General features: G+C 38.1%; 1 protein-coding gene and 1 non-coding gene across 8 annotated transcripts in view; one reads left to right on the forward strand and one right to left on the reverse strand.

Moving 5' to 3' along the window:
* The window catches only part of VAV3 (vav guanine nucleotide exchange factor 3), a 645,240-nt gene that overhangs the window by 143,154 nt on the left and 480,493 nt on the right, over nucleotides 1-21,593 (forward strand). For all 7 annotated transcript variants that reach the window (XM_055584919.1, XM_055584920.1, XM_055584918.1 and 4 more), the window contains one exon: nucleotides 19,780-19,854. The gene's annotated coding sequence lies outside the window, so the exon portion shown is untranslated. The remainder of the gene's footprint in view (nucleotides 1-19,779; nucleotides 19,855-21,593) is intronic.
* TRNAG-CCC (transfer RNA glycine (anticodon CCC)) lies at nucleotides 19,608-19,679 on the reverse strand. The gene has a single exon. It is a non-coding gene; the product is annotated as a tRNA-Gly (tRNA).

Genomic DNA, 21,593 nt, shown 5'->3' on the forward strand with positions numbered 1-21,593 from the left:
TAAAGAGACTGTGATGTTTTGTGAAAAGAAAGAGCAAGATATTTGGCGGTGGGGGTGGGGGAAGCCAAGTCTAAATGCCCTCTACTAGTTTTGTGATTTAGACAAGTTGTTTAACCTTTCCATATCTCAATTTCCAGATTTGTAAAATACAAATAATATGATCATTGTTGTTCTCCAGAGGTGGGTCTTTAAAGTCAAAGCTAGAATGGGAGTCCCCTATGGGTGTGAGCTGAGCTTACTTCTGAAATCCTGACCTTCCCACAGCATTTGTTGAGTGACTGACTGACCCACTGCTAAGACTGGAAGGGTCAGATGGGTGGGGAAGGTGTGGCTGTTGAGAAATAAGGAAACCAGAGAAGGGGCATCCAGCTTCCCTCCTTTGCAGTATGGCCTTAACATGGGAAGATGTCTCTTTCTTGCTCGCCATTTAAAAGGATAAAAAATAATGGAGGGATCCTCAGTGTGTATGCCCAGCAGTGGGATTGCTGGATCATAAGGCAGTTCTATTTCCAGTTTTTTAAGGAATCTCCACACTGTTCTCCATAGTGGTTGTACTAGTTTGCATTCCCACCAACAGTGTAAGAGGTTTCGCTTTTCTCCACATCTTCTCCAGCATTTATTGCTTGTAGACTTTTGGATCACAGCCATTCTGACTGGAGTGAAATGGTACCTCATTGTGGTTTTGATTTGCATTTCTCTGATAATGAGTGATGTTGAGCATCTTTTCATGTGTTTGTTAGCCATCTGTATGTATTCTTTGGAGAAATGACCAATACAGTATACTAACGCATATATATGGAATTTAGAAAGATGGTAACGATAACCCTGTATGTGAGACAGCAAAAGACACACAGATGTATAGAACAGTCTTTTGGACTCTGTGTGTGTGGGGGGGGGATGATTTGGGAGAATGGCATTGAAACCTGTATAATATATAAGAAACGAATCGCCAGTCCAGGTTAGATGCAGGATACAGGATGCTTGGGGCTGGTGCACTGGGATGACCCAGAGGGATGGTATGGGGAGGGAAGTGGGAGGGGGGTTCAGGATGGGGAACACATGTACACCTGTGGCAGATTCATGTTGATGTATGGCAAAACCGATACAATATTGTAAAGTAATTAGCCTCTAATTAAAATAAATAAATTAAAAAAATAATGGAGGGAAAATAGACATGTGAGTAATGAAATGGAGGCAAGCAAATACAGTAAATTCTAAAATGGTAATAAACATTCTGCTAAATGATAAAATGTATTTTCAGTGAACAGTCAAATCTGTTTATTTCAATGAAGATGACAGAAACCTGCCTACAAAGACCTGCTCAACCAAGATGGCTGGTTGGGGGTTCTGGAGAAATATTATTTCTGGGGTGGCACTGAGAGTAGAGAACCAACTCAGCGAGAATGCTCAGTTTGGGAATTCGAGGGCAGAGTGTCCTGGGCTCCTGCTGGAGTGGATCTACAGTGGAGAGGCAACTGAGCCCCCATTCAGGGACGTTCATGTTTCAGTGTTCTCTCTCCATCCCCCTTCCCTTCTACTCACCTTCCCTCTTACCTCCTCCCCCACTTCCAGAACAAACAGTTTACTCAGACCCCTCAGAACCCTGAACAAACCCAATATTCCCCAACCTGGAATTCTCCCACATTGCTGCCTCAAAATCCTGGCGAATATTTGATGAGGGACGGACATTTAGAAGTTTGAGAAACTGCTACTTTATCAAGGTTGTGTCTCTTACTCAGGGTTGCTGTTTTGACTGGAGTGAAAAGTATATGATTTATAAGATTCAGTCATAAAGCTGAGACAGTTGATCTGGAAGGGACATTACCCTGAAGGTTGGCCTCCATGAACAGCCCAAGCTGAGTGGGTCACAAAGTGTGGCCAGCCAGAAAGCAAGCAAAGATCAGAGGCCAGGGGAAATGTGGTGGCATGATTTGGGGTGTGTGTAATTGACAGGGCATAATGTGAAGGCAAGGTTGGGAACTCCAGCGAACAGTGGTAACTGTAATTGTAGTTTCTGTCTGTCCAATGAGCTTTGCTGTCTTTCTTCTATTTCCTCTGGTGAACGCCTCCTCTCCTCCACATAGTCTCAGAAAAGCTGTTCATCAGAGTGTATCTCTTCCCTACCCTAGCCCCACTATTCAAAACCCACAGAGATGGGCAGATATCTTAAGCTGGGCAAATTTGTTGGTTCAGGAAGAACCAACTGGTTCTAAATCAGGCCAGTATATTCCTTGTTATATCTCTACGGGAACTGGCAGAGGAGCCTGGGAGAGCATAAATAACATCAGCGACAAGGAGAGGAAAGGGCATAGACCGGGGAGAGAGACAGAAAATGAATAAGAGTTGGCATTGTTAAGCTGGATCCAGCCATGTTAGATCTACCTCTTGATTTCCCAGTTGAGCCAATACTTTTTCTTTTTCTTTGTATAAGAAATAATTTAGTTTCCTTTACTGGCAACCAAATAAATCTTGATGAATTTCATTGCCAAGGTGGACCAGCTTGTAAATAGAGCAAGACTGGATGGTTTAGGAACTTAGGCATTAAATGCTGGGCATGTGTGGGAGTTCTTTATATTATAATACATCACAGGTGCCCCTTTCTCAGAAAGACACAAAGTTTATAAAACCCGAGGCTATGCTGAGAGAAACATCACGTTGGAGATCTTCAGAGCTCACTCACTGATTATTCCAACAGCTTAGTCTATCTACAACAACTACTTATGCTATATGCAAGTTGTGATAACTGTATGATATTGTTTTCCCTATGACACTGAGAAAGATCCAGTAAAAAAATATCTAGTACCGACAAGAGTGTACCTGTTGGTGAAATGAGTACTCGTACATTGCTACTAGAAGGGTAAACTGACTCAGAATTTCTAAAGGGACATTTTGTAATATGTATTAAAGCTCTGAAAATGTACCTATTTTTGACCTAGCAATTCTGATGTTTCAGGTCCAGTATAAATGGCTCCCACTTTCTCAGAAGGGACTCTGGGAAATAAAATTCCACGTTAAAAGACCTGTTTGTATAAGGCTAAGAACAGTACCTAAATTCATACCATTTGTTACCACAATTCTGGCCCCAAGTTGAAGCATCTGGCAAACACTGTCCCTTATAATGCTAATGATGAAACTTTAAAAAAATGTTTGACTTGTACTTTGAGTACTAAATGAGCTTTGGAAAAGGTATATACTGCACTCAATTGAATAAACAACACCCGCCACATCCCCTCAGAATAGAAGTTTTGTGAGGGCTAGGATTTGTGTCTCTTTTGTTAACTATTTTGTTTCTACTAACTAAATAGTACCTGGCACACTAAATACTTGTTGAGTGAATAAATGAGTCGATATTTCTGGAAAATGACTTGGAAAGAGAAAACCACCATGTGCTTGATTAGTGCTTTATACTTCTTAACTCAGAATTATGTGTTGTGAATTATTAATGTAACAAATAGAAGGTTTGATATTTTGAGCCTAAAGACAGTGCTTCTGGGACATTTACAGTTACCTATATGTTCCCATTTATCAGGAAGAAAATGAAACTCTCCTCTGTAGACATTTCTAGAAACATGGATATTACATTGGGTCAGTAGCTATGACAGAGTTGTTGCCTTGGATCATAATTGGGGTATAGGATTCAGGCTGGTGCAGGTGCTGGTAAATCAATAGAGGGTAGGCAGCTGGCTGGTTATGAGTACTCATTTGCGGGGAGCTACTGATATTTTATAGGTGACTAAAAAGCCAATTTTAGGTGTTATGGATACCTGAGTCTTTTATTTAAAGAAGTACTCCCTTCATGGCAGGCTTTTTAGGTGGTCTAACTCCAATTCTTGGCAGAACTCCCTATTAAATGTTGAATGCCCACATTTATTTAATCCTGGTTTCAATTTGGTGTGGGCACAGAAAGAGACTGTGTGGCTATTTAAGGCCCCTTGCACTCTAGTTCTGTTTATACAATGAGCTTTTAGTAAATGTGAGGCAGTAATTTACCTTTGAAGGGTTATGTTATTACAGTTTTTTCCACTGCCCAGAAAGGTCTTAATATTAGGTGTAACCATATAGTCCACATTTCTGAGTCAATCATTAATAAGGTTAAAGTCAATCACTTCTAAAAACAAGTTTCTGGATGGTGGGAGTGGAGGTGGGTGTAGTATCCCCTGGGGGTAATCAAACCCCAAGAAGTCTGTTCTCCCTGGTCAGCACTATCTGCATTTGGACATCTAAGGCAAGCCATTTCCTGGAAATTGACCTCTTACTTTCTAGGCATAAGAAACTTAAAAAAAAAAAAAATTCATAGAGGGGAGAAAGGAGTGCTATAAATGGTTCTGTAAAAGGGAATCAACTCTCTGATATGTTTGAAGAAGAGCAACAGAATGCAATTGCTCCAAGTATTAAACTCCTGGAAGTGTAATTCCACGAACTTCTTAAAACCTCCTCAGGATAAATAAGCTGTGCACCTCCTCCTTCATCTCCTGAATGTGTAGTGTGTCAAAGATGCATTTTAAAATTCTATGGTATAGAAAGAACTTAAATGTGGTGGAGAAAAATCAGTTGAGTCTCTATCCTGCAGAGCTGAAGAAAGCTTTAGGCGGCAGTTGTTAAAGAAATTTCCCTTTCCATATTTCTTTCCAAAGATTAAGCAAAATGTAGGCAAACCATTCTTTTCTGGTTGATTACAAAGTAAACTATTAGAAGCTTGTTTGGGGTGATTCAACAGGAAACATAAGCTGATTTTCCCCATCGGTTAGGCAATTGGACCTGAGGAATCTGCAGGCATTCAAAGGTAGTGCTAAAACAGCATTAAAAATTAAACTACTAATTAAAAAAGAAGCCATTCTGTAGCCACTATCAGCATATTCCATTCAGCAGCCCAGAGTCCATCCTTCAGCCTGGAACCTCATGAAACCAGTTCTGTGAGTCTCGTTTAGGCTGTTCGTTTCTTTTATGGGACTCCTGGCTTGATTCCTTCTGATCCTGAGCTCTGTTGATTTACTTGGCTGCGCTAGGAGGCTTGTTGAACTGTTTTGGTATCAATAATTCTCTCTCTCTCCTCTCAGTAGAAACTTCAGGCCTTTTATTTAAAGCTTGCTTTCTATATCTGTCAGAAACCACCGCAGGACTAGACCTTTAAAATTTTTGGCTTATCCAGTATCGGTTCTCTCATTCTTCAAACAGCTGCAGATTCAGGCTTAGCCCCACACAGACCCTAATTCTTGCCCTTACAGGAAATAGTATATTAGGAGCCACTAGCCCATATGCCCTTTGCTTTGGCGTCAGGTGGTTCTTGAGCAGTGGTCCTGTATCTATCTTTAATATTTCACTTCCTGGGTTCAAAATCCTCACCTGTTCCTCACATGGGTAACTGTGTCCACTTGGCTACCTGGAATCCCAAGCTGTTTGCATTGTTGCTTGATCTGTGTGTAGGTAGAGACTGTAAAGTTGTTTACCATCTTTCTTTGCATTTGTCCATATTTTATATTCTATTTTAAAAACAACAGAAGGATTTTTCATTTTATTAAAAATTATCATAATATTTCAATTGATTTTGTTAATACTTATCTTATGAGCATTGAGGTGATTTTTTTCAGTCTTTACCTAAATATATAGTATGAACTTGAATTTAATAGTGTGAGGCTTTTTGGTTTTAGTAAATGTTTCCCAGAACATGATTTTTAATAGCTGCATCATATGAATGGCTTAACTAATTTCTAGTGGTTGATATTTAGGTTATTTCCAATTTTTCACTGTCATAAATAATTCTATATGTATTATCCATGTAAATGTGGATAATACATATACATAAAGTTTTTCCTGAATTTTAAATTCAGGTTCGGAATTATTGGGTCAAAATGTAGAAATGTTTTTAAGACTCTTCCTACTGTCTTGCTAAATGGCTTTTGGATAAATAATACACATAGCAGTGCGTGTAGCTTTTGTTTCATTGTAGTCTTGTCAGAATTAATATTTTGATAATTTGATAAATTAAAACAATCTTATTAATGTTTAAATGTTTACTTCTGTATGAGATTGTTTTTCATTTATTTGACACATATTAAAATTTCTCTTTTGTTAATTGTCTATTTTTTTTGTTCCTCTTCTGTAGTGGTTCTTTGCCTTTTATTTTCAATTTGGATGAAGTGCTTAAGAATATTTTCCCTTTATCTACTACTTTGCCACATTTTTTCAGTTTATTGTGTGTATCATTTATTTGATAATAATCTTTAATTTGCTAACATTTTGAATTTTTCAAATTAAATTTGACTTACAACATTATATTAGTTTAGGTGTATAGCATAGTGATTCAATATTTTTTATAGATTATATTCCATTAAAAGTTTTTACAAAATGATGGCTATAATTCTCTGAGCTATACAATATAGCCTTGTTGCTTAACAATTATATACATGGTAGTTTGTATCTCCTAATCCCTCCTGTCTCCCTCTCCCATTGGTAATCACTAGTTTGTTTTCTATATCTGTGAGTCTGTTTCTGTTTTATATATACATCTGTCTGTAGTATTTTTGAGATTCCATATATAAGTGTTATTATACAGTTTTTGTCTTTCTCTGACATTTCACTAAGCATAATATTGTCTAGGTCTATCCCCATTACTTCAAATGGCAGAATTTCATTCCTTTATGGATAAAGATTATGTATACACTATATCTCTTTATGGATAAAGAATTTCATTCCTTTGTAATGGATATAAGAATACATACACACACATAGTGAAATATTACTCAGCCATTTTGAGTTTTTGTATGTTAAATCTGTCACCTTCCTTAGTTTTTTTTTTTATTGTTTTTGTACTTGGATAGTTATTCCTTGTTCAGCTATCAGGTAAACATTCATTCATTTAAGGGTTATCACCCTGAGAACTACTTTATAAGAAATGCTAAAGGAAATTTTACAAGTTTAAAAGACACTAACAATACAAAAACAGAAAGTATAAATCTCAGGTAAGAATGTTGTCAAATTTAAAGTACTCTAATATTTGAGTACTCTCAAATTTAGAATACTCTAATGGTGGTACATAAATTCCTTTTAACCCTAATGTAAAAAATTAAAAGATAAAATTATTTAAAATAATTATAGTCATAATAGTTTGTTAATGGACATATAATATTTAAAAGATATAAATTGTGACATCAGTAACATAAAATATGGAGGGAGAAGTTAAAAGTGTAACCTTTTTGTATACAAAGTTGTTATCAGCTTAAAATAGACTATTATAGCTATGAGATGTTTTATGTAAGCCTCATGTTTTATGTAATCACAAAAGAAAACCTTCAGAAGATATACAAAACATAGGAGAAAGCAATCAAAGCATACCACTGCCAAAATTTCATCAAATCACCATGGAAGACAGAAAGAGAGAAACAAAGAAACTACAAAACAGAAAACAGTTAAGCAATCGGCAGTATTAAATGTTTACCCATCAATATTTTCAATCAAAGGACAAAGAATACCTGACTGTATTAAAAAAAAACAAACAAAAAACAGGATCCTATATATGTTCCTCAGAGACTCACTAGCTTTAAGGACACACGTAAATAGAGAGGTGGCAAAAAAATATACCACGCATTAAGGGGAAAAAAAAGACAGGAATACCTATACTTATATCAGATAAATCAGACTAAGTCAAGAGACAAGAGCCAACCAAAGTCATTAGATAATAGCAAAGGGATTAATTCATTAAGAGGAGGTGCAATTATAAGTATATATTCACCCAATATCCCAACACTGGAGCACCTACAAATATAAAGCAAATATTAATGGAACTGAAGGGTGAAATAACCAATAATACAACAATAGTAAAGGAATTCAATACCTCATTTTCAACAATGGATAGATTATCCAGACAGAAAAATCAATAAGGAAAGTGTGGACTGGAAGGCCACTATAGACCAAATGGATGTAGCAGAAATACATAGAACATCCATCCAATAGCAGCTGAATATATATTGTTTTCATATATACATGGAACATTCTTCAAGATAGAGTATATGTTAGGCCACAAAACAAGTCTTACAAAATTTATGAAGATTGACATCATATCAAGTATCTTTTATGGCCACAATGGTATGAGACTTAAAAAAATCAATGTATATGTATTCAGTCACTCAGTTGTGTCTGACTCTTTGTAGCTCCATGGACTATAGCCCACCAGGCTCCTCTGTCAATGGACTTCTCCAGGCAAACTGGAATGGGTTGCCATTTTCTATTCCAAGGGATCTTAACAACCCAGGGATTCAACCTATGTCTCTCTCTACATCTCCTGAGTTGGTGGGCAGATTCTTTACCACTAGAGCCAACAGGAGGAAAATTAGAAAATTTTCAAATGTGAGAATTAAAGAAAAAATCACTACAGAACAACCAGTTGGTAAAAAAAAAAAAAAAAAAAAAGTCAAAAGGGGAATAAAAAATATCTTGAGACAAATGAAAATGGAAACAGAGCATACCAAAATGTGTGGGATACAGTAAAAGCAGTTCTAAGAGGGAAATATACAGCAATAAACAGCTACATTAAGAAAAAAAGATCTCAAGTAACTTTACACCTCAAATAAGCAGAAAAAGAAGAGTAACTTTAGCACAAAGCTAGCAAACGCAAGGAAATAATAAAGATCAGAGCAGGAAAAGAATAGAGACTTTAAAAAGATTAGAAAAGATCAACAAACCTAGAGATTGGATTTTGAAAAATTTTAAAATTTGACAAGCCTTTAGCCAGACTAAGAATAAAAAAGAGAAGCCTTAAATAAATAAAATGATAAATGAAAGAGGAAATGTTACAACTGATACCACAGAAATACAAAGGACTATGATACTATACAAACTTACCAGAGTACTATGGTCAGTTGAGTTCAGTCAGTCAGGAAAGGCTGCATGTGACAAGCCCACAGCCAACATCAACATCATGGTCAATGGTGACAAGTTGAAAGCTTTTTCTATCTGATTAGGAATAAGACACCCTCACCACTTCTATTAAATATAGCACTGAAGTCCTAGCCCAAGCACCTAGGCAAGAAAAAAAGGTACCCAAATCAGAAAGGAAGAATTAAAATTATCTGTTTGCAGATAACATGAACTATTTGAAGAAAAAAAATCTAAAAACTCTATGAAAAAAACTTGGTAGAACCAACAAACAAATTCAATAAATTCGCAAGATACAAAATCAATATACAAAAAAAATCAGTTAGGTTCTTATACTCCAACAATAAACTACCCAAAACAGAAGTTAAGAAAACAATCCCATTCATAATAGCATCAAAAACACTAAAAAACTTAGTAATAAATGTAATCAAGGAGGTGAAATAACTGCACAGTGAAAGCTATGAGATACTGATGAAACAAACTGAAGAAAGCAAATAAATCAAAAGGAATTTCACATGCATGGACTGTAAGCATCAGTTCAGTTCAGACGCTCAGTCGTGTCCAACTCTTTGCAAGCCGATGAACTGCAGTGTGCCAGGCCTCCCTGTCCATCACCAACTCCTGGAGTTTACCCAAACCCATGTCTGTTGAGTCAGTGATGCCATCCAACCACCTCATCCCCTGTCGTCCCCTTCTCCTCCTGCCCTCAATCTTTCCCAGCATCAGGGTCTTTTCCAATGAGTCAGCTCTTTGCATCAGGTGGCCAAAGTATTGGAGTTTCAGCTTCAACATCAATCCTTCCAATGAACACCCAGGACTGATCTCCTTTAGGATAGACTGGTTGGATCTCCTTTCAGTCCAAGGGACTCTCAAGAGTCTTCTCCAACACCACAGTTCAAAAGCATCAATTCTTCAGAGCTCAGCTTTCTTTATGGTCCAACTATCACATCCACACATGACTACTGGAAAAACCATAGCCTCGACTAGACAAACCTTTGTTGGCAAAGTAATATCTCTGCTTTTTAATATGCTATCTAGGTTGGTCATAACTTTTCTTCCAAGGAGTAAGCGTCTTTGAATTTCATGGCTGCAGTCACCATCTGCAGTGATTTTGGAGCCCCCCCACCAAAATAAAATATGCTTTGCTGGAGCAGTCTTGAAGAGATACCCCACGTCCAAGGTAAGAGAAACCCATGTAAGATGGTAAGCACTGAGAGAGGGCATCAGAGGGCAGACAGACGGAAACCACAATCACAGAAAACTAACCAATCTGATCACATGGACCACTGCCTTGTCTAACTTAATGAAGCTAAGCCATGCTGTGTGGGGCCACCCAAGATGGACGGGTCATGGTGGAGAGGTCTGACAGAATGTGGTCCACTGGAGAAGGGAATGGCAAACCACTTCAGTATTCTTGCCTTGAGAACCCCATGAACAGTATGAAAATGCAACAAGATAGGACACTGAAAGATGATCTCCCCAGGTCAGTAGGTGCCCAATATGCTACTGGAGATCAGTGGAGAAATAACTCCAGAAAGAATGAAGGGATGGAGCCAAAGCGAAAACAACACCCAGTTGTGGATGGGACTGGTGATAGACAAGGTCCAATGCTGTAAAGAGCAATATTGCATAGGAACCTGGAATGTCAGGTCCATGAATCAAAGCAAATTGGAAGTGGTCAAACAGAAGATGGCAAGAGTGAACATTGACATTATAGGAATCAGTGAACTAAAATGGACTGGAATGAGTGAATTTAACTCAGATGACCATTATATCTACTACTGTGGGCAGGAATCCCTTAGAAGAAATAGAGTAGCCATCATGGTCAACAAAAGAGTCTGTAATGCAGTACTTGGATGCAATCTCAAAAACGACAGAATGATCTCTGTTCGTTTCCAAGGCAAACCATTCAGTATCACGGTAATCCAAGTCTATGCCCCGACCAGTAACACTGAAGAAGCTGAAGTTGAACAGTTCTATGAAGACCTACAAGACCTTTTAGAACTAACACCCAAAAAAGATGTCCTTTTCATTATAGGGGACTGGAATGCAAAAGTAGGAAGTCAGGAAACACCTGGAGTAACAGGCAAATTTGGCCTTGAAGTACAGAATGAAGCAGGGCAAAGGCTGATAGAGCTTTGCCAAGAGAACACACTGGTCATAGCAAACATCCTCTTCTAACAACACAAGAAAAGACTCTACACATGGACATCACCAGATGGTCAATGCCGAAATCAGGTTGATTACATTCTTTGCAGCCAAAGATGGAGAAGCTCTAGACAGTCAGCAAAAACAAGACTGGGAGCTGACTGTGGCTCAGATTATGAAATCCTTATTGCCAGATTCAGACTTAAATTGATGAGAGTGGAGAAAACCACTAGATCATTCAGGTATGACCTAAATCAAATCCCTTATGATTATACAGTGGAAGTGAGAAATAGATTTAAGGGACTAGATCTGATAGACAGAGTGCCTGATGAACTATGGATGGAGGTTTGTGACAGTGGAAGAATAATTGTTGTTAAAATGTCCATAGTGATCTACCCAAAGTAACCTACAGATGCAACACCATCTTTATCAAAACTTCAATGGCAATTTTCACAGAAATAGGAAAACAACTGTAAAATTTGCATGAACCCACACAAACCCAGAATAATCAAAACAATCATCATCAAAAAGAAAAATACTGGAGATAGTACATTATGTGACTTCAAATTATAAACCAAAGCAATAGTAATTAAAACAATATAGTACTGGCATAACAAACATATAGACTACTGGAAGAGAATAGAGAGCCAGAAAGAGTCCACACATTTATGGTCAACTGGTTTTCAACACAGGTGCCAAGAACATACAATGGGGAAAGGACACCCTCTTTAATAAACAGTTTTGGGAAAACTGAATACCCACATGCATTAGAATGGGGCTCTGTATTAATCTAGAGGGGTGAGATGGGGCAGGAAATGGGAGGGAGGTTCAAAAGCGAGGGGCTGATTCATGTTGAGGTTTGACAGAAAACAACAAAATTCTGTAAAGCAATTATCCTTCAATAAAAAAGAATAAAATTTAGCTGTTATTTCATACCATTATACAAATAAAATCTAAGTGCATTAAAGACTTTAACACCTGAAACTTTGAAAACATAGAAGAAAACATTGGTGCAAGCAACGATTTTTTAAATATGACACAAAAAGCATAGGCAAGAAAAGCAAAAATATACAAATGACACTGAATCAAACTAAAAAGTTTCTTCCCAGCGAAGGAAACAACAGAGTGAAAACCTATGAAATGGAAGAAATCATTTATAGCCTTACATCTGGTAAGGGATTAATATCCCAAATATATGAGGAACTCAACTCAATAGCAAGAAAACAAATAACAACTTAAAAATTAGCAAAAGACATGAATAGACATTTTTCAAAGGAAAACATAAAAATGACCAAGGGGTATATTAAAAATATGCTCAACATCACTGTCGTCAGGGAATTACAAATCAAAACCATATACAATGTCACCTCATGCCTGTGTGAATGACTATTATCAAAATTACAGGAAATAGCAAATGTTGGCAAAGATGTAGAGGAGATAGATTCTTGTTACTCTTGTCGGTGAGACTGTAAATTGGTTATGAAAAACATGATCAAGTTTCCTCAAAATAATGAAAAGTAGAACTACCATATGATCTAACAATACCATGTCTGGGTACATATCTGAAGAAAGTGATATCAGCATCTCAGGGAGATATTATAGCATTAATTACAATAGCCAGATATAATTTAAGTGTACAAGGTCTGATGCATAGATAAAGAAAATGTATACACTTATAATGGAATATTATTCAGCAATGAAAAATAAACCCTGTCATTTGTGACAACACGGATGAATTCAAAGGACATGCTAAGTGATACAAGCCAGGCACAGAAAGATAAACATTGCATGATTTCACTTATATTTAGAAACTAAAAGAGTCAAACTTTTAGAAGTAGCAAGTACAATAGGTGATTACCAGGGGCTGGAGGGTGGGAGAAATGGAAGTTTCAGTTATGCAGGATGAGTAAGTTCTGGAGCTCTAATGTACTGCATGGTGACTATAGTTAATAATTCCATGTTATATACTTGAAATTTGCTGGGTAGGCCTTAAATGTCCTCAACCCACATTCACACACTTATAAACACACACACACACACACACACACACACACACATACACACACACACCTGAGATAACTATTTGAGATGATGGATTTGTTAGCTTTATTGTAATCATTTCAATGTATACATATATCAAAACATTATATTGTACACTATAAACATATACAATTTTTATTTGTCAATTATACATCAATAAAGTTGGAAAAATACACTAGAGTTCAGCTTTTTAGTACTTTGTATAAGAGCTATACACTTACAATCATGAGTGAGACTTCTCTGTGATTTTCTTTCTCATATTGTTCTTTTCAGGTTTTTGTGTTTTTTGTTTGTTTGTTTTTTGCTTCATCCAGTTATTTTGAAGCTTTTCATGTTTTCATGTTGTGGAATATTTTATGTATTAAGACAGTTTCTGTACCTTGTGTTTGCCCACTGGATCAGACATATACTAGTTTTATAAACTGAGTCTAAGCCTCAATTTCTAATTTTTTTTTGACAAAATTTGGAAAACACAATTCCTATCATAAGGTTATTGTGATGATTAAAGAGGCAAGGCATGTAAGTCACTTAGTGCAATCTCAAGCAGATAGTAAATGCCTAAAAAATGTAGCTACTAAATGTAATCATAGTTTTGAACTCATTGATATAATCCTTGTGCATAGAAGGTATTTGAAAGATAAATCTTGGAAACTTTCTCTTTATTTCTTGATTATTGACTAAGAATCAAGAACTTCTTGAGTCTATTCATTGGATGAACATGTTTGTGTCTATTTTGATTTCAATTTTTCCAGGAAATCATTAATTTCATTAAGGTTTCCAAAAGTTTTAGTATACCATTTTGGGTAATATTTACTTGTGATTTCTTTTAAAATATCTTTAAAATTTGCTGTTAAGTCCATTTAAAAAAGTTCTCTTAAATTATCCAGAGGTGTTTTATTAACTTTTTCTCCAAAGATTTATCTTTTAAAATGTATTTATCAATTCTGCCATTGGCTGCATTTGTGTGTCTAGGCTGGCAGCATGAGTTATTTATCAAAGTAAATGGAACTGAACATACACACTATTAGAAATCACAGATGAGGAGATTAGGTTCCCTCAATGTCTTCCACCCCTCTTTTATCAAGTCCCTGCTTATACTTTTTGAATTGAGTATCAAATAGATAGGTCTTTAGTAAGTACTTTGGACTTTTACATTTTTTGAAAAGAATTTAAAATAAACCTTTAACTTTGATTATTCTTGAACTTTAGGGCAGCATGAACACATTCAGAATAAGGTGATGTTATGAGCCTTATAGCTAAAGAATTAGCTACTTGAGTTCCTTTGTAAAATGTTACTGTGTGTATGGTGTGTGTGTGTGTGTGTGTATTTTCCCCACATCTCAGTCTTCAAAATCCATTAAGTTTGGCACCAAATGAACCATTTAAGTGAAATGAGGTGAAAGTCGCTCAGTCGTGTCCAATTCTCTGTGGCCACATGGACTATACAGTCCATGGACTTCTCCAGACCAGAATACTGGAGTGGGTAGCCTTTCCCTTCTCCAGGGGATCTTCCCAACCCCAGGATTGAACCCAGGTGTCCCGCATCGCAGGCAGATTCTTTACTAGCTGAGCCACCAGGTAAGCCCACAAATCATTTCACCAGAGACTTGAATAAAAGATATGGGTCCAATCCCTGGGTCGGGAAGATCCCCTGGAGAAGGGTATGGTAACCCAGTCCAGTATTCTTACCTGGGAAATCCCATGGACAGAGGAGCTTGGCAGGCTACCGTCCATAGGGTCGCAAAGAGTTGGACGCGACTGAAACGACTTAGTACACACGTGTTATGAGTATTGAGAATGGATGCTGAGTGTGGGTGCCTGGGTGAGTTGCAGTTGCCTCCAGTGTAGAGAACCCCCAAACTTGTAGACAGAGCTGGAAATTGTATTGCATAAGACAATGAAAACTCCCCAGCTTTGTGAAGATTCTTGATATATTCTTGTCAAGGACATGCTGATGATCCTATTTATAACACTGTAATCTGTGCTGAGCCAAGCTCTCCAGTGAGAAATGTATTCCAGATGCCTTTTTGTGCTATCATTTAGAATAATTGCTCCATCTACCCTTAACAAAACTTTCCAGGAACCTGACAGATGGAGTAAACATCAAGCACCAAATTACAGTGCTTCTATCTAATTGAGGCCATCACCCAACTGGGTTCCAAATTGACGGACAGAGCAGTTGTTTTACATGTATTTGTTTTTCTAATTCCTCTTGCTGATCGATGGAGTTCTTCTGACTGTTTTAATTAGTCAGCATATACTGGGGAGCATATGCATTGTTGTTTCTAAAATGTACTTATTCCTATTTTACCTTTTTACTGTAATTTTTGGTTCTCAACTTAAATATATAGGGATGAAATATGCTAGCTCTATTGTTGAATATTTCCCTCCTCCTATTCTAGCCTATCAAGCATGTTGCTAACATTCTCCTGTGCCTTTTTTCCTTATCAAATCCAAACCTAAATTGTAAAGTTTCAGACTCACTAAGACTGTAAAATATAATCTCTAGGATAGCAAAGCATTGTGGCTGATGCTATTCAAAATGCCTCTTCATTGTCTGAGTTGCACAAAGCTATATTGTAAAATGTATATGCTTAGGTTTTCTTATGTTATTTCTCACCATCTTGTTTCTGGGAAATAAAAGCAAAGGAACAATAAAAAAAATAAGCCCATGATGGTGAAGAAGTGGAATGGGGTAAGAAAAGGGAGGAAATTTTTGAAATTCAGAAGCAAAAGCATTGCAGTATTTTACAGCCTCCAAGCATTTTATAAGCAATTTCAGGAACAGAACTTCAACTCCTTTCCATTCATAACCAGAGTTCAAAGGGAGAATGTAATATATGTAATTTCCCTGGATATTTGCTTGTTGGTGTTAGATGGTACGGAAAAACCCAAACAAGCTTTTTGGCCAACCCAGTACTTCAGTGCAGAGCTAGCTTTACGCAAATTGGAAAGTGGACATCATTTTTTATTCACATGTAATCTTTGCTTTGCTTTTCAAATACCAGAGATTGAAGTTAATATATTTCCCATGCCCTGTATCTCTTTCTAGCTTACAGCCTCAAATATTTTAACATTTATATGAACCTTCATAGTCCAATACAATAGCACTAGACACTGACCACTTGTGCTATTTAATGAGAATTGAAATTTATTTCCTCTGTTACTCTAGCTTCATTTCAAATGGTCTAAAGCCATAGCTAGTTACTACCATATTGTCAATGCAGATCAGAAAGTTCTATTGAACAGCATTTGGTGCCTATTAGGTGCTCAATGATGTTTAGTCATTACTTTCCTTAAAACTTATTCCTCTAGCCTAGGGCATGGTTCACAGAAACTAGAAGGATAACAGTTCTGAATTAATTTCAGATTAACTAATGAGCTTATTCTCACCCCCAAGCTTCATTTTCAATACCATCTGTACTTAATACATTTACCTTTGTTACCTACTGAGAGTAGTTTGGAGTTTGGGGCCAGGATAAGCAAAAGCTGATTTCCCCTGTAAAAGGTATAGAAAGGTGGACTATGCGGGAAAAAGCTTCCCAGGTGCCCCTTAGCTCCCAGTCATCATTGTCACTCTAATTTCATGGGCAGTTTAGCGAAGGTGCAAATTCACTCACTATACTTATTGTTCAGTTGCTAGGTCATGTCCGACTTTGCGACCCCATGGATCGCAGCATCCCAGGCTCCCCTGTCCTTCATTATCTCCTGGAGTTTGCTCAGATTTATGTCCATTGAGTCGGTGATGCCATCTAATCATTTCCTCCTCTGCCGTCTCCTGTACTACTGCAAAGTGAACGTTTTTTCTTTCTTTTATCTATGACTAATCTAGTCTTCCTGGTGACCCCCACTCACTGCACAGCAGGGGGAAAATGGTCGTTGATGGCTTTACATTTATCCTGAACTAATAATGTAAGCAGCCCTTTAGGTAATTTTTGGTTTTTCGCTATGCAATAATTGCATACTCAGTCATACTTCCACTTCTACATCCACTTTGAAGATGGGTTACGTACAAGATTCTTTACCGCTGAGCCACCAGGGAAGCCCCAAGTACAAGATAGATGGCATTTGGGTACATTTGCTTGTATGGAGTGGTTTATGTAAACTTATGGTAGCAGAGAGAGTAGCTGGGGTGTCCCAGAGTTAGACTGACTTGGCCCTCTTCAGCCATCTGACGCAGATGTTTGAGGTCAGTGAATTCATAGTTACTCCTGCTCTCCTCTGTCAGGATCCATACTTGGTTCGAGCTGATTGACTTCACCCCAGCTCTGGAGGTCCACCTTTGTGCATGTGTGTGCGTGCTCAGTCATGTCCAACTCTTTGTCACCCCATGAACCTAACAGGTGGCTCTGCCCATGAGATTCTCCAGGCAAGAGTCCTGGTGTGGGTTGTCATTTCTTCCTCCAGGGGATCTTCCTGACCCCACGGATCAAACTCACATCTCCTGCATTGGCAGGCAGATTCTTTACCACTGAGTCACCTGCGAAGTTCACCTTTGAGTTTCTTCCATATCCTCCATCTGGCCTCCAGCCTAGGTGGTTCATTCTACAAAAAACCATTGTAGGAGAACATTGTTTCACATTGTATTAAAACTAGAAACGTTTAGAGGCAACATTTATTCATTCAATCTGCAAAGGAAAAGTTAGACTAGGGAGTCGGGAGCTCGCTCATTTACAAAAGAATCTACACAATTTACATAATGGTATGTCAATTGACCCAAGTTCATGATAATATTTACAGTTTAAATGAACAACTTCTGTTTCCTATAATGTTACATCTATATTCAATATGCTTTACAAATTTTGTGGTTATTGTTTGTTTTACAATAGAAGGTTCATTCCTGAAGGAGTAAACCAAAGGCCTCTTGCTGCTCCACAAACAAAACAGGTGATGGATTTTGTTCAAATTCACATTGTTTTCTCACCTGCCAAGTCTCTTTAATGGGCTCCTTGTTCCTCTGATCCTGAAGCCACGGGATGCAAGTATTGCTTAGTATTCTATTTGTTAAATTCTGAGAATACACACTACCTTGAGAAGTTAAAATGCAAACGACAAAAGGGTTCTTTTCTCCTATGTTTTCTCATTAAATGTCACTTTTATCTGCAGTCTTTTCATTTTAACTTAGACTAAATCAAAGAACATATGTCTTATTATTTTTTCTATATTGTCCAGGTCTCTAATTGCCTTCTGTCATGCAGCCACCATCCCCCAATCATGAGAGAGGAAGGGCTTCCTCTTTTTCTTCTATTTCATGGCCTCCTTTGGTCCACCTGCAGCTTTGTGGCTAAACTTTTGGGGGAGAAGGATCCTATACGTGATTGATGAAATTCTATGATGTAGATCTTCCAGGTTTGGTTCTTAATATCTTGAAAAGTGAAAGAAAGTGAAAGTGAAGTCGCTCAGTCGTGTCTGACTCTTTGTGACCCCATGGACTGTAGTCTACCAAGCTCCTCCGTCCATGGGATTTTCCAGGCAAGAGTACGGGAGTGAGTTGCCATTTCCTTCTCCAGGGGAGAATCCTGACCCAGGGATTGAACCCAGGTCTCCCGCATTGTAGGCAGACGCTTTACCGTCTGAGCCACCAGGGAAGTCCTAATCTTAATATCCTAGAGGAATTTAAAACATCCTCTGAAAGGACTATGGCCTTGCTTGGGCAGAGAGGGCATCTAAATTCCTTTAGCATGCCTACTTATTCCACCGTGGGTCTTTTATCTCTTGATGTCAAAAGTGGATAAGGTGAAACATATTGGGGGGAGGTAAAATTATCAGCTTCATATTTGCTAAAATATCATTCTTATTACAATAATATACTGGGGGCATTTGATCCTGAAGACTATTTCTTAATCCCTCCCAAAAACTGCTTTAATTCTCATTGGCACAACATGTTCCAAGAAAGGTGTGCATTTGATGTAGGCGGCCCTTTTGCATTTGTAGTTTAATTACATGTAGGGCTGCTTGGAGGGCTTCCCTGGTGGCTCAAAGGCTAAAGAATCTACCTGCTATGTGGGAGACCTGGGTTCTATCCCTGGGTTGGGCAGATCGCCTGGAGTAGGGCATGGCAACCCACTCTAGTATTTTTGTCTGGAGAATCCCATGGAGAGGAGTCTGGCAGGCTACAGTCCATAGGGTCGCAAAGGGTTGCAAAGACTGCGCAATTAAGCACACAGCACACAGGGCAGCTTGGAAGAGGGAAACATCACTTGGAGATGTGGGACAGCACCAGGTCTATTTTACACACTGGTTGTCATTTTTGGTATGCTGAAGATGGTGTTATCCTCAACTTCTTGAAGTGCCAACTTGCAGCATGATTAAATTAGCAGAGTGCAATAGTAAAGAAAAAAGACTAGCCAGAAGTAGTGAGTAGGTCATATTTTAAATTATGATAGCAATAATAAGACTTCATATCTGATTAACCTTAAGAATTGTTTTTTAAAAAATATTTATTTGGCTGTACTGGGTCTTAGTTGTGGTACACAGGGTCTTTGATCTTTGTTGCAGCATGCGGAGTTTTTAGTTGTGGCATGTGGACTGAGGTATGTGGGATTTAGTTCCCTGACCAGGGATCAAACCTGGCCCCCTGCATTGGGAGCACAGAGTCTTAGCCACTGGACTATCAGGGAAGTCTCAAGAATTCATGTGAACTTTGGCACTCCTTTAATTGTTCATTAATTGGAAGATGCTTAGTTAACTAAAATGACTCAAACTCATTATTTCCTCCAGGTTATCATCTTTACATTGGGAACAGCTTTAAAGAGCTCATCTGTGTCCATCTGCGAATAGCAGTATAAGCCTGGGGTGAGTAATACACAATTTTTTGCCGTTTTCTAAATAGTTTGGGAGTAAATGTGTCTAGAATATTTATAGGTGAATATTATAGGTGATGTATATTGAATATAATAGGTGATGATATGTATCACAGAGATTGAGTTGCTTGACCCTGTGACACTTGAAATTCAAATGATCACAATTTGTTAATCATGTGGTGTAATTCAACTTTGGGATGCTCTTGGATTCTGGCTCATGTATAAGCTGTTTGAATATTACTGGTAGCTGCAAACTATAAACTGGTTTGATTTTTTATTATTAACCTGTGTATGCACACAGTTTAAATAATAAACCCTTTATAACTGGATGAGATACCAAGAATCCTCTCCCTGAGCCATTTGCTAGATGGGGCTCTGATGTCCAAGTGGTTAAATGAGAGGCCATGAAGGAACAGAGCAGGGACTAAAACCTGGATTTCCTGGGATTCATTCAGTCTTCATTCATTTATTCCATTCTGTCCTTTGGTGTTCTAAGTTTATTTGTTTTTTTAATCTATGCATTCACTCTTGCACTCTTTGTATTGAATCCTTGTCATATATGAGTTTATATCCTGTAATTAATTATTGGTAAACTGAGTGTGAGTTTGCAAAACATTTCTAAAGCCTTACACCGGGGTACTCTTCCAACTCAAGACACGCAGGCAAAAGGACGGATGTTCTTATGTCAAAGTATGAGTGTAAGCGGCTAAGCTCTTTACCCTAGATTCGCAGTAAAAAGGCTCTTGCGTGATGTCTAACCTCTTTTGAAGCCCAAGGAATTGGCCAAGTCATTCTGCTTAGTCATGAGGCCAATAGGCCAGGCCCTTCCTGAATGTCGCCTGACCTGAAGGGCAGTGTGACTCAGTGCTGGCTGATCTCTGCTTCTCCCAGGGTGATTCCCCAGCTTGGGCCAAAGCAGAGGGGAGGCCAGCTTCAAAGCCTCTCCCGGGCTGTGGAAAAGTGCATTCTGGAGTGGGGCAGCTGCCAAGCGCACCACATGAATGTTCGTTTTGCTTGGCTCATGGTCAAACAACAGCAAAAAAACAGGTTCAGCGTGAGTAATGGGTTAGCGTAGCTGTTGGTTTGTCAGCAGACAGAGATCTGGTCTGGAGTATCCAGGGGAGGACATGGGTTTGCAGTTGTGGGTATATTTTCCAGGTCAGTTTGCGATCCTAAACAGGGATGCTTTATTAATTCCTGTCTGGAAAAGATCTAAGGGAATGGTTTTAAACAGTCTCTTGATTCTTTCCTTTGTGCTGCTGAAAGATCACTTACTATTCAACGGCAGTGTCCTGCAGGCTGGCTGTCTCTCCTGTGGGCTAAAATGGACAGAAATTTGAGATGGCCGAAGAGGCAAAAATGTTGTTATTAATTTCATTACTGAGAACAGCAGCAGCAGTAATAGTAATAAAGAAACATAACACAGTACAGAATGAAGGATGTTCTGGGAAGACGCTCCAACTAGAAATGTTCAAACCCACCCAAGCTTTGTATTTTGAGTTGCTATAGCCCAGGTGAGCATTCAGCTAGCTTGCTTTTGCTGCCTTTTAAGGAAACCTGGCTTGGTGTTAACTCTAAGTTGCCTATTTTCTCCTCTCTCCCTCACAATACAAATTTAAACTTACCCAGGGTAATAAAAATTGTCCTAAAATAGATGCGGTTAAGAAGGACCTCCACATGAGACAGGGTAATTAAAATACAAAATTGATTTAAAAAAAAATTAAAGTATAG

Source organism: Bubalus kerabau, chromosome 6, assembly GCF_029407905.1.
Source record: "Bubalus kerabau isolate K-KA32 ecotype Philippines breed swamp buffalo chromosome 6, PCC_UOA_SB_1v2, whole genome shotgun sequence".
Taxonomy (NCBI): domain Eukaryota; kingdom Metazoa; phylum Chordata; class Mammalia; order Artiodactyla; family Bovidae; genus Bubalus; species Bubalus kerabau.